The sequence below is a fragment of the Aedes albopictus genome, chromosome 1 (assembly GCF_035046485.1).
Source record: "Aedes albopictus strain Foshan chromosome 1, AalbF5, whole genome shotgun sequence".
NCBI classification, from domain to species: domain Eukaryota; kingdom Metazoa; phylum Arthropoda; class Insecta; order Diptera; family Culicidae; genus Aedes; species Aedes albopictus.
The window spans coordinates 200,302,653-200,326,254 of NC_085136.1; the positions used below are offsets into that span (position 1 = coordinate 200,302,653).

Sequence of the window (23,602 nt, forward strand, 5' to 3'; positions counted from 1 at the left end):
TAGTAGGCATCCTCACCACCAAAGGCTGAAAGGAAAACTTCTTTGGCAAGTCTATGTTGGCAAGACGAGTGGGTGGAAACAGGTTCCGCTCTGAACGATACGGACCAGCCAGTAGTAGCAGCGTCTCTTAATTGTGCTCCAAAGTGTAGAAACAATAAAACTCTATACGTTTCGAAACGAGTCATGCAAACTGGCATTAGCGAGCAAGTTTTGATTGTTAAGAGAGTTTTCAAGTCGCAAACGTAATTTAAGGCAGGTCAGTACGCTTTTCCTCCAGTAGTCCGGAAAGAGTGCCGAAGGGGTTGTCCTTCCTTTGGGTTATGAGAATTTATGAGAGCGACTGTGTACCCGGGAAGTGTATCCACCACGCAGCCAGACCCTTGGCGTTTGGGGTTGGTTTTGAAATGAACTAACCCTGTCTGTTACTTGTTCGGGAAGAAAGTGCGAACGTGATTTGCAGCTACAATCATCGTTGGTCGTTTTGGTGAAATCCTCTAGCTGTAGGACCGGGGAAACAAGTGTTCATTAGAGAAAATTAATGGAGTGGAATAATTAATTGAACGTGCTTCCTGTCCCAGCTAGAGGGTTTTCTAGGTTATAAAAACTACTATGTATCGCTGTAGAACTAAGCTTGGTTTTGCTAATCATTGCACTCTTCCACTGTTCATGGTACCGAACCAAGCATGCATTACGGCTAGGTTGACACGTGTAAAGCTATCACATCTGGATATCATAATTCATAGCACATTGTCGGCACGACTCAAGAACGTTTCTGGTCAAGAACAACCCTATGTATTTAAAGCATGTCACCTAATTCTTACTTGATACAGCTACGTACAAGTATTGCATAGTTTGGCTCAGAGGGGAAGTATCATAACGTCCGAGGTCATAATGTCCCTGGACTTTATGGCGCATTTTTTTTTTCGGGGTTTAACGTCCAAACATGCATATACTTATGTTACGAAGTCCAAGCAAAGAAGGCACATAGGATAACATTATAACCGTTGGATAGTAGGCCCACCGCGCGCACCACCACTATGCTGATTAAAAAAGTGGACTACCTTGCATACGCAACCATGAACAACGTAGCTGTTACTGATGGGTATGACTGGGATAAAACAAAATAGAAACATTGATAGAAAAAAAAAGTACTCTACATATACGAAACGTTTTCTTAAAGTTAGTACACATTAAACCCTAAATTATACTTAATATTTCTAATAGTTTTTTGAACTTGTGAGTACCGAAATCTACTTAAAAGAAATTAAAATATGTAAATATCATAAATTGTTCTACAGATACATACACATTTGTTAGAAATAGTTGCGGACAGTGAACACAAAGGTTACAAGAAGGACTTAATTCGTAAGTTAAAATAAGTTGACAAACACCATTATATAACTAAAATCAATAAACTCTGCAGCTTGAAGCATTCTCTAACCATAGAACCGAGTTTGTGGAGACGGCTTTGCAGAGGTAGATAGTGGAAGAAGAACGGAAGCGTCGAAAAAGGACCATGCAGGAGAAGCTGGATACACTATCACATCCAGTTTTAATTCTGGGTGATATGAACGCACATGGTACAGGGTGGGGCGAACCATGTGACGATAATAGAGCGGCCATTTTCTATGATTTGTGCGACGATTTCAATTTGAACATTTTAAATACAGGTGAAGTGACACGTATTGCATCTGACGGCAAAGAAAGTCGTCTCGACCTATCACTGGGGTCAAGTTCACTATCATTCGATTGCTTGTGGAAGGTAATCGAGGATCCTCATGGTAGTGATCACTTGCCCATTATAACCACCATAAAGCATAATAGTGAAAGGTCAGACCAACCAATTCAGGTTCCTTTTGACCTCACAAGGAATATCGATTAGCAAAAATATGCAGAAGCGGTATCTTTTGGCATCGAATCATTCAACCCCCTCCCACCTTTGGATGAATATCGATTCCTATCAGAACTGATATACAAGAGTGCATTACAATCACAAAAACGACGAGTTCCAAGTGCAACTTTCAAAAGAAGACCCGCCACACTAGGCTGGGATGATGATTGCACCCAGTTGTATCTTAAAAAATCTGATGCTTTCAAAGCTTTTCGTAGGCATGGTACTTCAGATCTTTTTCAAGAGTATACTAAGCTCGAAAGACAGCTGAAGAACCTGCTGAAAGCGAAGAAGCGTAGTTATTGGCGACACTTCATTGAGGGACTCTCTAGAGAAACTTCAATGACAACGCTTTGGAGAGTGGCTCGCAACATGCGAAACCGCTCTTCTTCTAATGAGAGTGACGAATACTCCAACCGTTGGATATTTAGCTTCGCGAAAAAGGTCTGCCCAGACTCAGTCCCAGCACAACCGATTTCTTGGGAAACATCCTCAGGAGACGGTTCTCTGGACAGACCATTCACTATGCTGGAATTTTCTATGGCTCTTCTTTCATCAAACAATTCCGCTCCGGGACGCGATATGATCAAGTTCAATCTTCTCAAAAATCTCCCAGGTATCGCGAAAAGACGATTACTGGACCTGTTCAACTCATTGATGGAGAATAACATTGTTCCGCCAGAATGGAGACAGGTCAAAGTAATAGCTATTCAAAAGCCTGGTAAACCAGCGTCTGATCATAATTCATACCGCCCAATTGCTATGTTATCATGTTTAAGAAATTGTTAGAAAAAATGATCCTATCACGACTCGACCATTGGGTTGAATCGAATGATTTGCTTTCAAATACACAGTTCGGGTTTCGCAAGGGCAAAGGAACAAACGATTGTCTAGCGTTGCTTTCAACAGATATTCAACTGGCCTTTGCGGAAAAGGAGCAACTGGCTTCAGTTTTCTTGGATATTAAGGGCGCCTTTGATTCAGTTTCCATAGGAATATTGTCAGAAAAACTGCACAATAGTGGACTTCCAGGAATTTTAAATAATTTCTTGTATAATTTGTTGTCAGAAAAACATATGAGCTTCAATCTCGGACAACTGACAACTTCCAGAATTAGTTACATGGGCCTACCCCAAGGCTCATGTTTAAGTCCCTTGCTTTATATTTTTTACGTGAAAGACATTGATAGTTGCTTGGAAGGACAATGCACGCTAAGACAACTTGCAGATGATGCTGTGGTTTCTCTAAAAGGCCCACATGCAGAAATGTTGCAAAGACCATTGCAAAATTCTCTAAATAATCTGTCAATCTGGGCAAGAGATTTGGGGATCGAGTTTGCTCCGCAAAAAACTCAATTGGTTGTGTTTTCTAGAAAGCGGAACCCAGCCCAACTGAAACTCAATCTTTTGGGAATAGAAATCGACCAGTCTTTGACTTCGAAATACCTTGGGGTCTGGTTTGATTCAAAAGGCACTTGGGGTACCCAAATCAAGTATTTGGTGCAAAAATGTCAACAAAGGATCAATTTTCTACGCACAATTACCGGAACATGGTGGGGTGCTCACCCGGAAGACCTCATAAAACTTTACAAAACGACTATTCTCTCTGTTCTCGAGTATGGCTCTTTCTGCTTCCACTCAGCAGCAAACTGCCACCTAATAAAGTTGGAACGAATTCAATACCGTTGTTTGCGTATTGCTCTCGGTTGTATGCACTCAACGCATAATGCGAGCCTAGAGGTCCTGGCAGGGGTGAAACCTCTCCAGAACCGATTCTGGGAACTCTCGCTAAGGTTACTTATCAAGTGTGGAGTGAGCAAAACACTTGTCATTGAAAACTTCGAAGAAATGCTCAGTCTGAACACTCAATCAAAATTCATGAGAATCTATCTGTTCTACATGTCATCTGACATAAGCCTACCAAGTTATAATCCTCCTCGTGTACACTTCACTAATGACAGTTCCTCTGTTAAATACGATCTGTCCATGAAACAAGCTATTCATGGAATACCAGATCAACTTCGATGTCTATCTATTCCTCGCATTTTTAACGAAAAGTACCAAAATGTCAATTCCTGTAAGAGATTCTTCACTGATGGGTCTCGCATAAATGGATCCACTGGTTTCGGTGTCTTCAATGAAAATTTCACCGCCTTCCGCAAACTTCAGGAACCTTGTTCGGTTTATGTTGCTGAGCTGTCAGCAATCAATTTCGCTTTGGGGATGATTTCCAACATGCCCGTAGACCATTTCTTCATCTTCTCGGATAGCCTTAGTTCGATTGAGGCACTCCGGTCGATGAAACCTGTAAAACATCCATCTTACTTTCTTACAAAAATAAGGGAGCAGATGGGTGCACTGGTCGAAAGATCCTACAAGATTACCTTTGTATGGGTCCCCTCACATTGCTCAATTTATGGCAATGAGAAGGCGGACTCTCTCGCAAAGGTGGGCGCACAGGAAGGTGAGATCTATGATAGAAGAATTTCACATGATGAATTTTTCCATTTTGTTCGCCAGAGTTCTCTTCAAAGTTGGCAAAATGATTGGCGAGATGGCCAGCTGGGACGGTGGTTACATTCCATTATTCCTAATGTTTCTTTGCGAGTGTGGTGGTATGGTCTGGATGTAAGTCGCAATTTCATTCGCGTGATGTCAAGACTTATGTCCAACCATTACTCGCTAGACGCGCATTTACACAGGATTAACCTCGCGTTGAGCAATATTTGTACTAAGTGCGGTTCCGGTTACGATGACATCGACCACGTAGTTTGGCAATGCCCGGATAATGACGCCTCCAGAGCACTACTTTTGGATACCCTTGAGGCCCGAGGTAGACAACCCTTTGTTCTTGTGAGAGATGTGTTGGGGACCCGCGATGTCACATATATGGGATGTATTTTCGACTTTCTTCGCTCTGCTGGTATAAAAGTTTAATTCGCTTGTGTTTTCTTCTCCAGTTTTTTTTTCTCTGTTTTGTCCTCTTTGTGTTACCAAGCTACTCCTGGCCATCCGGAAGACCAAGTCCCACAACAAGTTGGTACCAACACCACAAGGCACCGAATTCGCTAGCAAGATGCGATTTACCCCCGGATGAGCAGCAGTGAAACCTTTGGCCCAATCCTTACCCTGTCCATCCCTCAAAATGTGACCTTCTAACCTCGAGCTGCCACGAGTACCCTGGCTTCCACCCATTACTAACAGATATCATTAAAAAGTTATTACTATGTATAGTGTATACTATTAAGTACAAAGAAAGATCTTCGGCTCCGTAAAGCGTTATACGCGATTGAGCCCCAAATAAATGAACTAGATAAAAATTAAAAAAAAAAGAGAAGCTGGATATTGCCAAACGGTATATTAATAAGAAGTACGAGGTGATGCAGGAAAAGAAACGGACGAATTTCGCACCAACTCGTCTTCGGGGTTGGCAGCACCCCCTCAGAATGTTATGAAATTTTGTAGGTTTCAAGACTTTACCTTTTCAAGCAACTTTGCATATTTTGTTTTTTTCAAAATTAACCTAGACTAACATTTAAAAAGAGTCAAAGTTTTTTAACCGTTTTTTTTCACAAAAAAATAACTCGAATATGATAAGATGTACAAAAAAGTGATGTATGGGGGACATTTAGAGAATTGTCCAAGCTTTCATGAAAAAATATTTCAAAAATTCTAAATACATTTTTACACGTTAAAAAATATATTTTTAAAATTAAAAGTCAATTTACAGAAAATGCCCACTTTTTTATGTTTTGAAATTTTTTTCCAAGAAAGTCAATATTGTTACCTAACTTTCCTCCATACATTACAAGATGGGCACTTTTAAGGAAAAAAAGTTTTTCTAACAAAAACTTTTTCATGTTAGTTTTTTTAGCGTGTTGCACATTAGCCGTTTTTTCACAAAAAATATAACTCGAATATGATAAGTTGTACAAAAAAGTGATGTATGGGGGACTTTTAGGGAATTGTCCAAGCTTCCAAGAAAACATATTTTAAAAATATAAAAAAAATGTTTTACACGCTTAAAAATATTTTTTCAAAATTAAAAATCAATTTACAGAAAAAGCCCACTTTTTTATGTTTTGAATTTTTTTTCCCAAGAAAGACAATATAGTTGCCTAACTTTCCTCCATACATCACAAGATGGGCACTTTTAAGAAAAAAAAAATTTCTAAAAAAAACTTTTCATTTTATTTTTTTTTGCATGTTGTGCATTAACTCGTACAGTAATGTATCCAGAATCCTAATGACAATCCATTAAAACTTAATGGGCTCAACTACTTTTTAAATATCTTAACGTGCTTGACATTGGAAAGGGCTCAAGACAAATTTACTTTTAGGGTTTTATATCAATGAAAACGCTTGTGTATTGATGAAATATGTACATATGTATATGTGTATTCAATTATTTTCTTTTCTACAATATATAGATCCTTCTTTTATACATTCTATAGTAACGTTTTTTTGAATATTAGATCTTTAGTCTATCTGAAACAAAGTAAACTTTTTTGGATTATCTTTTGAATTCGAAAACTTCTTCGCTTCAATTTGACTTTCAGAAATTGGCACAAATGAACGAAATTTTTGTGTACCAGGAATTGTTTTTACGTGACTGTATGTGTATAGTTCTTCAAGTTCATCCGTCATTTTTGCATATTGTTTATTTGAAATAAAGCAGAAATTCAATTTTGTTATATGTATATCTGACTGTTTAACTGCCCAGTCATACAGTTCTCGAGGAGTTGTGATTGTGCTTCCATAATCTCGAGCAAGACTTGCTCGTTTTGCCATTCGCTTGAGAGTAGCTCCAACAGCGTCACATGGACCTTTGCCATGTGAAGTTGCGAAGAAGTGCCATTCTGCTTCCAATCCATAATTGGACCGAAAACTGCACAAACTGGCAATTTTTTTTTTGTTCTTATAATGAGCTGCTGCTCCATCTGACATGAAAGTAATTTTTGAGGAATCAATCGATTGTTTAATGAAATCCAGCAGTTTTGATATAAATAACTGAACTGCTGTTGTATCGTGTGTAAGTACTTCAGATATTATTATAAAGCTCAAGTTTTCCAACTTATTTTCTTTTCTGTAGTACACTTCAAAGGGGTGAATGGTAGCTTGAGAATTATTCCAATGGTAACCTTGAGCTGAATTTTGAATGATAAATGAATAATTTTCTGAAAAGTCACAAATTGTTAATACTTCATACTTCACCCTGTTTAAGAGATTCTTTTTTATCCCGCAAAAATGAGGATTGTTCTTTATAAATGAAATCATGAGTTATAAGCTTATCAACTTTTTCTACAAAATACGGAACAAACTCGTCTATAGTCTTAGTAATAGTTTCCAAATTGCATTGATCAGTGGTTAGCCATTGTTGAAATAAAACCGATTCTTTATCATTCGCTTTTAATAATGATGTTAGTTCTAGGCACACAATAATACAATTTCAGCAAACAGAATGCTGTTTTAAGCATTCAGATATCAAAACAAGCTGAGACAACAGGTTCTATTCCAGTTGGGATGTAACGCCAACAAAAAGAAGGCACCCAATCAAACAAAGTTGTAATGCCCATTGAGTGTTATTAAATGGGTATAAGGATTCTTGATACATCCTGTACGAGTTAATGCGCAACACGCTAAAAAAAACAACATGAAAAAGTTTTTGTTAAAAAAACTTTTTTTCCTTAAAAGTGCCCATCTTGTGATGTATGGAGGAAAGTTAGGCAACAATATTGACTTTCTTGGAAAAAAATTTCAAAACATAAAAAAGTGGGCATTTTCTGTAAATTGACTTTTAATTTTAAAAATATATTTTTTAGCATGTAAAAATGTATTTAGAATTTTTAAAATATTTTTTCATGAAAGCTTGGACAATTCTCTAAAAGTCCCCCATACAACACTTTTCTATAGGTCTTGTCATTTTTGAGTTACATCGATTTTAAAAAATTCTTCGAAAAAAAGTTAGGCCCTCTTCAAATATTACTCTTGAAAATTTTCGAAAATTTAAGTATGCAAAGTTGCTTATAAAAACCTAGTCTTTATGCCCACCAAGTTTCATTCGATTCTGAGAGGGTGTTGCCAACCACTGGTCGAGTTGGCGCGAAATTCGTCAACGATCAAATCATGGTGTAAGCCGGAAAAGTCATTCCAGCACTCGAAGCAAGCTGAATCCGGGACGAGTCAAGATCCCATCGGTGCCGCGCCAGTTGTTGAAATTGACCCCAAAACATCCGCTGGTAGTTCGTGTGGCGGTGCAGTTCCGATTGATGTTTCCAATACATCTGTAGCAGCTACAGGTTCGTAAAACTTTAACTATATCGCTTCTTGGGGAATATTAGTACCTCGGTCGGGTCAGGGCCTGGCGAATTCATATTCTGCCCCCCTCCCCTCCATCGCTACCGACAACATTCAGTACTCCGGTGCAGGAAAAGCAGATTTCTCGTACCACCAATCACGTAGCAGCTGACATTTCCTAAGTTCATCAGCCTAAGTACATGTCAGATACAGGTACGTCAAGCTTGCATGTTTCGTTTCAAGCGGCTCAATATGAAGGTAGATAGGCACAGTCTCCGCGCAGATACCCAGTAGGGACTCGTTGTGAGTGTGCCGAGTGTCCCAAAGCCAACCGTTACGCCAGAAGTGTCACAGCGAGCGGTTCCTGATCCATCAGCCAGGCATTATAGACCGAGTTCGCAGCAAATCGCCACTAGGCACCTCGTGCCCAAGGAGCTACCGGAGTTTTCAGGTAATCCCATAGAGTGGCCATTGATCATGAGCAGTTACAACAACTCGACTCGAATGTGTGGATATACCGACGACAAAATCTTATGCGACTGCAACGCAGCCTGAAGGGGAATGCGAAGGAAGTAGTTTGGGGCATCTTTACCATTCGTCATCCGTACCACAGACAAGGTTGCAACCATTCATTTGCAAAAAATTACATTCATTTGCTATTATCTCAGTTCAGAAGCATGCTATCGAAAAACAATGTATGTATGAATTTAACCTTGTAGTTTTATCTGAAAGTTTGCCGAATAACATTGGGGTCGCACACGCATTCCAAAGTCGTGAGCGAGCTGTGAAGGCAACTTTCCACAGCGTGAATGAAATTTACATTCACGGCGTGGAGAGTTGCCTTCACAGCTCGCTCACGACTTTGGTATACGTTTGCGACCCCAATGTTATTCGGCAAACTTTCAGATAAAATTACAAGGTTAAATTCATACATACATTGTTTTTCGATAGCATGCTTCTGAACTGAGATAATAGCAAATGAATGTAAACCTTTGCAAATGAATGGTCGCAACCTTGACCACAGATTATGTCCAGGCCACCTTGGAAACCCTATACGGACGCCTGGAATTAATAGTGAAATTCTTGATGAGCAAGGTGTATTCTACTGCGGCACCAAATGCAGATAAATTGGAAAGTCTCATCAGTTTCGGACTCGTTGTGCAGAACCTCTGTAGCCAGCTGCAGTCTATGGATAAGGAAACCCATTAGTCCAATCCATCACTACTCCAGGTTTTGGTGGACAAATTGCCAGCTAATATTAAGCTGAACTGGGCTATGTATCAGCGACACGTTCCAGTAGTAGACTTGCGTGCTCTCGGCACCTATATGACCACAATTGTGTCTGCCGCTAGCAAGGTCAAGCTCTACGCAGAGCCGTCCACAAAGCCAGAGAAGCCTAAAGGAAAGGAAAAGGGTTTCATCAACGCCCATTCAACGGAACCCAATAGAAAAAATTATCGCGACAAGAATGAGGAGACAAGCAGCGTGAGTGTAGGCTATCAAGCTATCAACCAAAGCCGTGTCTGTTGTGTACAGAGATGCCAGATATACAGATTTTTCTGTATTATACAGATGTTTTACCTTCTATACAGACAAGATGCAGAGTACAGAAAAATACAGATTTTTGAAGTTTGATACAGATTTCTCCAGAGACCATAAATATTGGAGTAATTTTCAGTAAAATCAATGGAAACTTTATAAATTGCTGCTTAAACTTTAAAGAATTTATGGAAATTTGTACATTTTCACCCATGTTTTAGAAAAATAAAAACCAGTAAAAATTTTAATCCGTCAAAAAGTAGTACATTTTTGTTAGTTTCTATTGAAATCTAGGACGCTCTGTGTCTGCTATACCCTGAGAAACGGCGATACAGAAAAATCTGTATTGATACAGATTTTTGATAAAAATAATCTGGCATCTCTGGTTGTGTATGACGGAGGGGCATAATATGATGGATTGCGAGGGATTCAAGCAATTGGGTTGTTTAGTGAATGAAATATTGCTATAATTCCAATCGAAAAAGCTCATTTTTCGGAGCATAACGTGATTTTATTGCAATCCAATTCCTTTGTTTTGATGGTTAAATAAACAAAACAAATTTAATTTCTGTGGATAGAATGACAGTTCATTCGATAAAATGGCAGTGCGCCCCGAACAAAAAAATTTCCCCATACAAACTTTAAATACATTTAAAAATAGTTCCCAGCCACCAAAACTTATGAAATTTTGGATTTCGACCAATTTTTTGACGGAGAATCCGATTATGAAGCCTTTGCCTGAGCCTTTTTATAACCTTTGCCGTCGCTGCCTGATTCCACACGAAAAGTGGCCATGCAATGCCACAGTTTGTGGAGTTGATAACTGCAAAGCGCGTCATCACAAGTTGTTACAATGTTACACCCTGGAGATCCCCAGTCGTCGATTACCGAAGATACGACACCAGCGATGAACCAGCCGCATCTTCAGCGACCGTGAATGTCCATCGACAGCATCCGTGTCCGGTACACTTCCGAATACTGCCAGTTACACTCTACGGGAAGAGTGCAACACGCTGACGTTTCTCGACGATGCACAGTGGCTGATTCCGTCATTGGAACCTTAATTAATAACTTTTTAACAATAGGGGGATTCACTTAACAGCGTAAGCTGATTAAACTGATTGAACGTCGCGATCACCAAGGCAATCTTTGATTATTTTATTCGCAAAATTATGAAACATTTCAATTAAGCAGAAAATCATGGCTTACGCAGCAATTTAATCTGTTTAGTGAGTACCCCTAATGATGACTTCGAGTAAATTTTTCACTATAATAAGGAGCTTTTGTGGAAAATGTTGTTTGAAGCAACTTTGCCGAAGACGCAAAGTTTGTAACTCCGTTACTTTTTAAGGTACGTAACGGTTCTTATTATCAGCCACTTGAAAAGGATTTTTGCGAAATAACTTTCCTAGAATTGAGTCTACATTTTTCCCATTTTCAACAAAGTTATTTAAAATGGTAAAACACACGAATTTGCCGAACTTGACATCCCGCTTATTTTTAAAAAAAAAAGAAAAGTTTTAGCGGTTATTATAGTTTTTATGTGAAAGTACCTACAAGTAATTTTCTCTCTTAGAAGGCCAAAATCACCAAACTATTAGAGACTATAAGATGGTTTCTCTATAGAAACTTACAACCATTTATGATTTTTTTATATGGGATTTATTTATATCTTCAACATATTTATATGGCAGTTCATGTGAGCATGCATTTTTATTGTTATTGTAAGTGTTTGTGAATATATGCCTTTCGGGGCGGAGCGCAAAAAAAATGGAAATTCCATACAAATTTCTCAACTGTAGCTCTCTAGCACTCTTAATAAGTACATTCATTAAGTTGATAATTCATTTTTTTAACTGGAAATGTGATCAAACCTAAAGACGAGGTAGCTCTAGTAGAGAACGGAATTCTTTAACCTTTGAAGATATTTAAAACAGAGTGTCAAAGCTCGACAACAAAAATAGTGTTTTTAAGAATAGGCCATTTTTTAAATGTTGAGGGTTTTACGATTATAAATACATTTTTAAAGTTGGTGTTCGGTGATATGTTATGTGTACATAACTGCTAACAATAATTAATATTTTCCTGATTTTTCCACGTACAAGTTTCATTCGCTACAGGTTATTGAAACGATGAAAAATCTTTAAAAAAAAACAACAATTTGTCCAAAACTTTAATTTGTGAGATCACAAAGGTACGAGATCAAAGGTGGCTTAAAATTGAAATCAATGACATTAACTTACATGAAATATCGTGAGTTATCTGAAAATTCAAACTTAACTGATCATAAATTGCAGCTCGTAACTGAGACCCTGATACCGTGATTTCGGGTGTGATTGATAAGTGGGGTGAAATTGATCGACGAGAGGGCCATTTGGAGGTTGTTAAAAATAACGACTTAAACCCTTAAAAGCCCTAGACGAACCACTTTTTTTTAATCAGCTACTACTCAAAGACCATACAATCAAAAAATTTGAAACCAATTTTAAATTGAATGCGGTTAGTTGGTCTTCCAATATCTGGGTGTGGCATCCCCCCTGACCCCTCCCCCTTTCTGGGTATGGAGAAATGCCACGGGGGTATTTTTCGACAATTTTATTGAATATCACACATATTATCATTCTGAAATTTGTAATGTAAAATGTATTTGGCCATAAAATGGTCCGCTACGGAACCAGTTCCGGACATTCAGGTTTCCGGACATAATCTCCGGAGGAACCTGCTACATACTGTATACTAAGGTTCGCATTCATAATCCTTTTTTGCGGCTTCAAATATTGAATTTAGAAGTATGATGTCTTAGAAGAGTTTGTTCTATATACTTAATTCTTTATTTTAAAATTTTCACCTAGATGATTAATCCACCTAAAAGTGCAATAGAAATTTACTTTTCTCAAAAATAAAGATAGAGTATTGGAGTCTTCTACAAAGTTGCAGAAAAGGGTATTATTGGAAAGTTTGCCGAACCAACTATTACCTTATTTGCTGTTATGAGTTATGTGTCATTGTTTGTGGACGACCCCTTGTAATTGGTTTTCGGATGTAACTTTTTCTATGGATTATTAGGATTGTTTTAGTGTTTAACAAAGTTGTTCTTTGTGATGGAATACACCTCATTCTGCTTTTTTCTTCGTACTGGAATAACGCTCCAAGTGGAACAGCGACTGCATCTCAACTTGGGGGTGAAAGCCTAAAAGGCCATCCTGAAGTATACTTGGAAAATTTCCATGGTTTTTGCAGAAATTATTGCTGGAATACCTCAACCAATTACAGTCACTACTTACTTACTACTTTCGGTCCTGGGCACCCATTAGATCCGGCTTATATCTATTTCTCATTCATTCTTTTCTATAATCATGAGAAATAGAGGAATAGAAGTGAGAGTAAGTTCCATCTTTTCCATGATTCTCATTCTCTTGTTTGTTCCTGAAGAACGAGTAAAAAAGGAACATCTGGCCACGCTAGTGGTTACAACTGTGATTCTTTCAAAAAAAAAAATCTCGTTTTGATTCCCTCGGGGATTTACATGACGATTATTTCGGAAATATTCTTACAAATTTTCCAGCTGGGAAGCAACTTGAAATTCCTTTAGGCATTATTACTGAGATTTCTCCCGAAGTGATGCTGGAAACATTCCTGGAGAAATTCTAGTTGGAGTTTCTGCTGGTAGGTACTCTTAGAAAAAAAATCTTAAGGAATCCATGAAGAGATCTATAAATGAATCGCAAGCAGAATTTCTATAGCATACCTTGGAGAAATCTCTGGAGGAGTCCTTGAAGGTAGCACAGAAGGAATATGTATAAAAATATGTTTAAAACTCATTAGGAAAATTGCAAGAGGAATGTCTACAGAAAAACCTGATGAGCTTCTCTAAGCGATTCCTGTGGGGATTGCTGAAGAAATAGCTTCAAGGGTTCCTTCAGGAATTTCTCCGGGATACATTCAGATTTCGTTCTCAAAAATCCTACAAGAACATCCCCTGGGATTCCTGCAGAAATTCTCATTGCGACATTTGAAGGGATTTCTCCATGGAATCTCCCAGAAATTCCTCCTGTGCTTCTTTCAGAGGTTTTGACCAAGAAATCTTCCAGCAATTGGTCTTGAGATTCTTCCATAAATTTCTGCAAGGACTCACACAAGAATTAAGAGAAGTTAGAAGCAAATGGGTGAAAGTGACAAAAATATACTTTCGAGTAAACAAAATTTGAGTAAACAAAGTTTTCCATTAATTTTTCCTCCCACGCAAAATGTATATGGTTTCAAAATGGACCCAATTTTCTCTCATTCATTGCAATTCATCGTAAAAATAATCTTGAAAAAGTTCATAAAAGCTTAAAATTATAAGAATTTTTTTATATGCTCAGCTCAAAATCAACAAAATGGTCACTTACACCTCTTTGCACCTGGACTCCTCAATTCTTCTTGCATTATCAATAGGAATTTCTTGCTGGGACTCCTCCAGTAATTCCTGCTGTACTTTATCATGGATTTCTCCAGAAATAAGTAATTCCTACTGGGAATCCTCTTGAGAGTATATTAGGAACTACTGCTGGAATTGCTCCAGGACTTCTACTGGGGTTTTTTCTAGATATTTCAGGTAGGTACCTTTCTAGTTTTTTCTGGGATTCCAATGCAATATCTGCAGGTAATCCTCCAGTAATTCCTGCAGGACTTTAAAGAGCAATATTTATATTTATTGGAGATATTCCATGGAAATCTCAGCAAGAATTCCTTAAGAAATTTCAGAAGGTATTTTTAGAATCCCTGTTGTTTATTGGATGTATTGCAAAAGGAATTCCTAGAGGTATCCTTGGAGAAGAATTTCAAGGAGAAATTCCAGAGGGATCTTCAGAGGAATCCCAGCAGTCATCCCTAAAAAATTGCTGGAGAAATCTTTTGAGAAATCTTTTTAGAATTCCTCCAGGAATGTCTGATGAGATTGTGCTAGAAGTTTCTGCTGGGATTCTTCGCTCGGCAAGGAATGTCCCTTTAAGAAACACTCTACAGTTTATTCAAATCCTCCCGGAATATTTCTATGAATTCTTGCTGTGATTCCTTCAGGAACTCCTACCAGGATTTCTCCAAGCATTTCTGCTGGGATTTCACAAGCATTTCCAGATGATATTTTGCTGTAAATGCTTTTAAGAATCCTCCAGGAATTGCTGAATAATTTCTGTCAATAATGGCTTGAGGAATTCCAGCAAGACTTCCAAGAGGTTTCCCACCACGAATTCCTCGAGAAATCTGAATCAATTTCAACTTAATTTCTCAAAGGAATCTGAAGGAGATTTCCAATAAGAAAACGAAGAGGAATTCCTGAAACAATCCCTAGACACATTCTTAGAAGAAGCGCAAGAGAAACTCTGAAGGATGATACAGAAGAGAAGTTACAGTAGTAGTTGGTGGATGAATCCAATCAATAATAATTAAATAAATCCCAACAAGAATGTCTAGAGGTAATCCCAGAAGAATTCTTTGATAAATTCCAAGAGGTATTACTAGAAGAACAACTTGAGGAATTCGTGGTTTTAACCAAGCAGGCATTTTGGGGAAACTTGAAGTGAAATTTGTAGAGGAATGTTTTGAAAAAAAAAAACTGTAAAAATCACAAAAAGAACTTTTGTAGAAATTCCTGTGGACTGGACATTCTAGAGTTTTTTTTTCGTAAATGAGGTCCTGAAGGAATTCTTGGAGAAATGCTCAGAAAAATGCAAAGAGAAACTTTTGGAGGAATCCAAGAAAAAGTATTTTGAGAAATCCTCTTTAAATTCCTCCACAAATTAATAATGGAATTTCTCTCAAAATTCTTGCTGAGATTGCCCCAAAGGTTTCTCCAAAGTTTCCTTTACATTTGCTGCATGAAATTCCTCCAAGGGATCCTATAGGAATTCCATTTGTGATTTCTCCAGAGATTTTTCAAGGATACCTTTAGGAAATTCCCTAGAAACATCACCTGAGATTCTTGCTAGGATTCCTTCAGATATTTCTACTTTTTTTTCAGGAATTCTTGCTGAAATTTTTCAAACAATATCAGCTAAGATTTCTTCAGTAATTGCTCTTAGGAGTCCACCAAGAATTCCTGGTACATTACCAGCAGGAATTGGTTGAGGAATTCCAACAAGACTTCCTGGTGGATTCTTTAGGAAATTATTGAATTAATGCCAAAAAAGTTTCTGAAGAAATTTCAAGTGGATCTCCGGCATGAACTACCGGATAAATACTAAGAAAATTTTCTTAGTTTACAGTAATAATTTTTAAAGGAGTATTATAATCATTAAAAAAATAAAGAGAATTTCACCAAAAACTCCATAGTCTTTTTGAAATTTTTGGGAAGTTGAGATGCAGGCGCTGTACCGCTTGGAGCGTTATTCCAGTACGAAGAAAAATGCAGAATGAGGTGTATTCCATCACAAAGAACAACTTTGTAGAACACTCGAAAAATCCTAAAAATCCATAGAAAAAGTTACATCCGAAAACCAATTACAAGGGGTCGTCCACAAACAATGACACATAACTCATAACACATAAGTTGAGCAAATAAGGTAATAGTTGGTTCGGCAAACTTTCCAATAATACCCTTTTCTGCAACTTTGTAGAAGACTCCAATACTCTATCTTTATTTTTGAGAAAAGTGAATTCCTATTGCACTTTTAGGTGGATTAATCATCTAGGTGAAAATTTTAAAATAAAGAATTAAGTATGTAGAACAAACTCTTCTAAGACATCATACTTCTAAATTCAATATTTGAAGCCGCAAAAAAGGATTATGAATGCGAACCTTAGTATACAGTATGTAGCAAGTTCCTCCGGAGATTATGTCCGGAAACCTGAATGTCCGGAACTGGTTCCTTAGCGGACCATTTTATGGCCAAATACATTTTACATTACAAATTTCAGAATGATAATATGTGTGATATTCAATAAAATTGTCGAAAAATACCCCCGTGGCAAGGCATTTCTCCATACCCAGAAAGGGGGAGGGGTCAGGGGGGATGCCACACCCAGATATTGGAAGACCAACTAACCGCATTCAATTTAAAATTGGTTTCAAATTTTTTGATTGTATGGTCTTTGAGTAGTAGCTGATTAAAAAAAAGTGATTCGTCTAGGGCTTTTGAGGGTTAAACTTGAAACAATTTGTGGAAAATGACCATCATCTGGCCGAAGGGTTATTTAATGATGAGTAAATATGTTTTCAAGCCGATTAGTCACATATTTTTGTATCAAATTCAATATTTTCCCAAACTACGTGTTAGACGAACTTCAAAGACACTTTCAAACTTTTGTAACTTAAGCTGTATCGCAAATGTAATGAATATTTGAATGAATGTTCAGAGCTTCCAAATATTCGCTCAATCGGATTTCGGCATCAAAAGTCCTATAAATTTTAAAATTTATGCATAAAATTTTACTTTTCCGAAAGTAATAACATTATTATTATGTAAATTGCATAATAAACTTAAATAACTAAACGTTTAGTAAACTTGAAAAAGTTTTGTATAGCTTTTCGTATTCTGGGATGGTTAATTCAGGTGGAAAGCATATTTACAACACTTACAAAGGAATTTCACTGACTGATCAATCCCGAAAGTAAAATTTCAGATTTTTTTATTTCAAAGGATATTTATTATATTAAAATGATTAGCAGTAAAAGTTCCAACCTCGTTGACTGATGAAAACCATGGTCGTATTTGTTTTGAAGCATTGAGTTTAACCATATCGATAAATAATCGAAAATAAGGTGCCAAAAACTGATCAATTTCACCCGAAATTACGGTACTTGTATTAAAAACATAATGTTGAGAAAAAAACTTTTCCATGAAACACAATTACGAAAACCTGCTGATAATGATGGAAATAACACTGCACTATAAGAGCAAATATGTATTCTCCAATTATCAAACGAATATACGAATATTTTCTGAAAAGTATGTGTGCAAACTTTGAAAAAAACATTATTTCATCAAGAAAACAGCATATACGTTTGAGTATAGAATTAGCATTTAAGTTAAAACACACGTTAATAAAAACTAAAAAAAAAGCATATACGTTTATCGCAATGAAATACGCACCAAGGTATCCACAATGATTTTTAATAAGCACTGAAAAAATAAACCCAAAACCACTCACCAGATTAGTCGGCAACGTGCGAAATCCTACACCTTTTTCTCCGAATAGCTATCACCAGCGACAATCAGCCTATCGTCGATCAGCTTAGCAATTATTCGTACCTTCCGGGTTCTTTATGTTCACTCAAATCACTTAACCGTCCGAAAATCGTCTCACGTTTCGCGACTATATTTCTTCGTTTGCACCGTCTCGTACGTTTCGTTGATTTACACAGCTTTTTTATCGTTTGAGAAAAGGTAGTTTGCCACCGACAGTAGGTAAATTCAGATGAGCTAATTATCTCCCGTTTAGACTAATGGAATATAAACTTCAATTAATTTTCTCTAGCTTGCAAATAATTAGAAAGAACTGTCCCCTTGGAGTCACCAGTGCTGGGAATGTCCGCAGGATAGCAATCCTTCCGCTTCGACGAGCAACGATTGAATGGTTTTCACACGGCGTGGAATGGCACTTGTATGTCCCCCGTTCCTCAGAGACAAGACTTAACACCTTCCGTTTTCCACAATTCACCCCCTTATCCACCCACCGTGTCACTATGCCACTGAGCTATGCTGTGCGTCGCGTGGAACGAACCGGAAACTGGAACAATCACTACCACCAACCGTCACTCGTCGCACGCCAACTCGCCCACTGTTGAGGGTGCTTGGGAGAAACAGCAGAACTGATATCCTATCGGTCAATCCAGCAGAAGCGGAGACGACGAAGCCGGAACGATTGATACCACCAATCAAAACCGAGTGATGAGCTTTTTCCCAGGATTTATATAGGCTGCCGTATTCCACTGTGGCCACAGCCTTGATGAACGTTGATAAGAAATCTTTTGTCTCGTCACAAGGATTCACTGAAATGCACCAACCGGTATGCCAGACACAAATCGAATGCAACCCAGTTCTGGCATGGGGAATGCTTTTATAGGAGACTATGTCATGATGCGGCTACCGATGATTATGCTGCTGCTGCTCCAGGTTCTGACGATGACGATGATGATAATAGTACCCTCTTCTATTTAGGCGCGCCAGCTGAACAATTCCGGACAGACCTCACATACAAGGGCAGCATCCAATGCAACCTACATACCGACGACGTCGCACTGCACGCTAGTAGGTGCATCCGAAAGCTCTCCCTCCAACCACCCACTGCCACCCGCCTAACCGGCTGGGAAAAGCTTTCAACCAGATGATAGCCCAACAACGTGTGCGTAGGGGCACGTTCATGAAAATTTGCGCCTGTGAGAACTCACTCTCTTGTGTGAGAATACGCGAGAATCCCGAATCGTGAGGCGACACCCATTCTCCCATACGATTGGCATAAGCACCCACCCGAGAGGTCAGTGGGTTAAAGAAGCACGATTGCCGCCGCGAAGCCGAAGTAAATGCACCTGATTACCTACATATACTTGGAGACGTTCTGGAGCCATACCGAAAGAATTCTTACATCAATTACCCGCGGGATATAGAGGGAATGGAAAAGTTTTTTCTCACTTTCACAGATTTTTTGCCTGATTGGACCGACTGGAGTGTGAACGCAAAGGCCCGTTAATTGTTGAATTATCTCTCAGTCGACGAATCAACAACGATTTCAATTTTCCGGCAAACTTAACGGCTAATGATGATCAAAGAGAAACATTTTCTCGAGCTTTGCTTATCCAATACACATTGCGTTGCGTTGCGTTGCGTTGCGTGGTAACGGAGTAATTCGTAGATTGCATACTGAAAGTTGTCATGTTAAAACTTTAATACTCCTATTCTAATTGCTTATGGAATGCTATTTGGGAAGGAACAGCTATCCAACTAGAGGTTGAAGTAAAAAATACATGAGAACTTCCATTGCCGGCCACGCCCATCTTCTCCGTTACGAGGATAGGAAAGGATGTGATGATATGACACCTACTTTACAAGAGGTCAGCGACTCACCGACACTCCCATAGGTGTGAAGGAGTTGGATATTTGGAATGGGGTGATTTGGGAATTACTATAAGCGAGTGATGCGACAAGATTCAGATTGTGTAAGTGTATTTGAGTAAATCATGCAGATGTGTTGGAGTGAGTGAAAGTGTTTTAGTATATTTAAACACCAACGTTGGGAGTGACATAGCTAAGAAATTTTGTCACTCCATGGGCCTTTATGATTCCGGGATGGGGCACAGGCATTTACACTGTGTCCTGGCTAACAAGTCTAGGCTTAACCGCCATTGATCGGTCTCTGAAACGATAAGAAACACGTTATGTGGATGGGAAAGGATAGTATGGAAGGGATCACTATTTATCGAGATGCCAGCGACTCACCGACGCTCTCGAAAAAATAGAAAGGAAATAGGATTTTGGTTCAGGAATGGTCAGGAATTCAATACGATTTTAACAGTACATGTAAATAATTAAGACACATAAACTTGATTATAATCTACTAATATAACCATAATTTCAAATGCATATTAGCATTAAGGAAACCAATAACTTTCCTCCCATAAATACAGAGGAAGACAAATAAACCAACCAATCGTGACGTACTTATTGGATGACCCCTAAATAAAAAAAAAAAGAAATGATATTCAGTGGGACCGTAAAAAAACCTTTAAAGGACTTATCCAATGATAAACCGAACCCACCCGGTTCAAAAACCTCAACACTGTAGCAGGGCCATGCTAATCAGAATTGGATGATTCGGCAGCATCAAAATTCCTGAATCTAGAGATTCCACTTTTCCATTTGGATAGGTCCACCCGCAAAACCCGACCGTCATTGCCATACGTCGCCCAAGCAGCGGCATCGTGTATCCCATAAACACTCTCCGTCTCCCCACAAGTAGTGTTCATCTGATTCACTAAAGGCAGCACACCATCGCAACGAAATTTTATCCTTGCTGCCTATTATGCACTTAATTGCTGGTAGAACGCAAAACGCAAGTTCACATAACATGTAAGTATCAAATTGGTATTATCTCACCCAGTTGTCCAAATCTATGTACATAGTTGGTATGTTTTCTTGCTGGTAATTCAACAGCTGCGGTGTGTTAGCGACGACGATGCATCTTCCTGAATCGTCCCGATGCTCCTCCACTTTGACATTGACGCCGCCTCAGAAGATAAGAGAAATAGCAGAATATTTGCACATTTGTCTTTAACTTCTTCGCTTTCATTAGCATTCCTTCGATTTTTCACAATATTAAGTGCATTTCACTGCGATTCGAACCGCGTTAATACTATTTGGGAATGGATGGAAAAACCTTGGGAAAAACGAAAATTCTGACGGGAACAAAAATGTTCACATCCATCAGCAAGCGCGGCACACTACGATCCATTTTTGACAGCGAAGATTTATTCGAGCCTTGCTTATCCAATACACATTCCGATTAATTGTCAACCAGTTCAAAATTAGATCACAAAAACTTCTCGTTTTCTAAAATTCTTTGTTAAAAATAATGACGTGATCAACCATGTGTGTCCGAGACGATTGAGAAACACATGGAGGCGCATGGTTGTTTTGGCTAAGCTATACATATAAGGAGTCATTCAAATATGAGGACCATCGTTTAGGGGAGAGTGGGTCTATAAAAGTGTGACACTCCAAACATTGAGTATACGAAATAGCGTGACACAGGGGGGAAAAGGAGTCTGCAATGTCCAAAAATGATGGACGTCTAAAATTGGCATCTTACCCCATGGCACAAAGACTGCTCGCACCATTTCCGTTTTACTAATCAGCTTTTGCACCGTTTTACTAATCAATAGCACCTTTTCTAACACAGCCTGCCTTATTGTTACGCCTAGAGATCAACACAGCAGACGGAATCTCAAATCGACCACGTTCTGATTGACGGACATTATCGACGTCAGAACCTATTTTGGCGCCAACATCGACTCCGACCACTACCAAGTGATGTTCAAACTGCGCCCAAAACTCTCCGTCATCAACAATGTACGGTACCAGCGACCGCAACGGTACAGCCTAGAACGACTGAAACAACCGGATGTCGCCTCAGCATACGCACAGAATCCCGAGGCCGCGTTGACAGACGAGGGCGAGCTCGATGAGGACCCTCTAGAGGAGTGCTGGAGTACAGTAAAAGCAGCCATCAAAAACGCAGCCGAGAGCACCATCGGGTACGTCGAACGGAACCGACGGAACGAATGGTTCGACGAAAAATGCAGAACGGTTTTGGAGAAGAAGAATGCATTGCAGCGCGTGCGGTAATGCTGCAGCACGGGACCCAACAGAACGTGGAACGCTACAAACAGAAGCGAAACAGCAGACCGTCTCTTTCAGGAGAAAAAGCGCCGCCTGGAAGATGGGGAGTGTGAAGAAATGGAGCCGCTGTGCCGTTCCCAAGAAACACGGAAGTTCTACCAGAAGCTCAACGCATCCCGCGAGGGCTTCGTGCCGCGAGCCGAAATATGCGAGCCGAATTGCGTGGAGAATGTAGGCACGGGAGACCACGGCAACGAAGGAAACAACCACGCCAGTGCAGCGAAGGACGGAAATGAATCAACTCCCACGCTGACGGAAGTTAAGGATGCCATTCGTCAGCTCAAAACCAACAAAGCAGCTGGTAAGGATGGTATCGCAGCTGAACTCATCAGGATGGGCCCTGAAAAGCTGACCACCTGTCTGCACCGGCTGATAGTCAGGATCCGGGAAACCGAACAGCTACCGGAGGAGTGGAAGGGAGGGGTAATCTGTCCCATACATAAGAACTTCAGGGCGATCACTATTTTAAATGTTGCCTACAAAGTGCTATCCCAGATCATCTTCCGTCGTCTGTCACCTAAAACGAATGAGTTCGTGGGAAGTTATCGAGCCGGTTTCATCGACGGCCGGTCGACAACAGACCAGATCTTCACCGTACGGCAAATCTTCCAGAAATGCCGTGAATACCAGGTCCCAACGCATCGCCTGTTCATCGACTTCAAAGCGGCATACGACAGTATCGACCGCGCAGAACTATGGAGAATCAGTGACGAAAACGGCTTTCCTGGGAAGCTGACTAGACTGATTAAAGCAACAATGGACGGTGCTCAAAACTGCGTAAGGGTTTCGGGTGAACTATCCAGTTCATTCGAATCTCGCCGGGGACAGCGACAAGGTGATGGACTTTCATGCCTACTCTTCAACATCGCTCTGGAAGGTGTGATGCGACGAGCCGGGCTCAACAGCCAGGGAACGATTTTCACAAAATCCGGTCAATTTGTGTGCTTTGCGGACGACATGGACATTATTGCAAGAACATTTGGAATGGTGGCAGAGCTGTACACCGGCCTGAAACGCGAAGCAGCAAAGGTCGGACTGGTGGTGAATGTCTCGAAAACAAAGTACATGCTGGTAGGCGGAACCGAACACGACCGGTTCCGTCTAGGTAGTAATGTTACTATAGACGGGGATACCTTAGAGGTGGTGGAGGAATTCGTCTACCTCGGATCCTAACTGACGGCTGACAACAACGTGAGTCGTGAAATTCGAAGGCGCATCATCAGCGGAAGTCGGCCTACTACGGGCCCCAGAAGAAGCTGCGGTCTAAAAAGATTCACCAACACACCAAATGCACCATGTACAAAACGGTAATAAGACCGGTGGTCCTCTACGGACACGAGACATGAACCATGGAGGACCTGCAAGAACTTGGAGTTTTCGACCGACGCGTGCTAAGGACGATCTTCGGCGGTGTGCAGGAGAACGGTGTGTGGTGGAGAAGGAAGAACCATGAGCTCGCCGCACTTTACGGCGAACCCAGTATCCAGATGGTTTCCGATGCT

At 39.6% G+C, this 23,602-nt stretch overlaps 1 protein-coding gene across 1 annotated transcript in view; it reads right to left on the reverse strand.

Moving 5' to 3' along the window:
* The window catches only part of LOC109423481 (calexcitin-1), a 169,127-nt gene extending 149,842 nt beyond the window's left edge, over nt 1-19,285 (reverse strand). Inside the window, exons 1-2 of the mRNA XM_019698454.3 lie at nt 18,578-19,285; nt 17,857-18,148 (exon numbers count right to left, since the gene is read on the reverse strand). The gene's annotated coding sequence lies outside the window, so the exon portion shown is untranslated. The remainder of the gene's footprint in view (nt 1-17,856; nt 18,149-18,577) is intronic.
* Between the last annotated feature and the right edge of the window lie 4,317 nt (nt 19,286-23,602).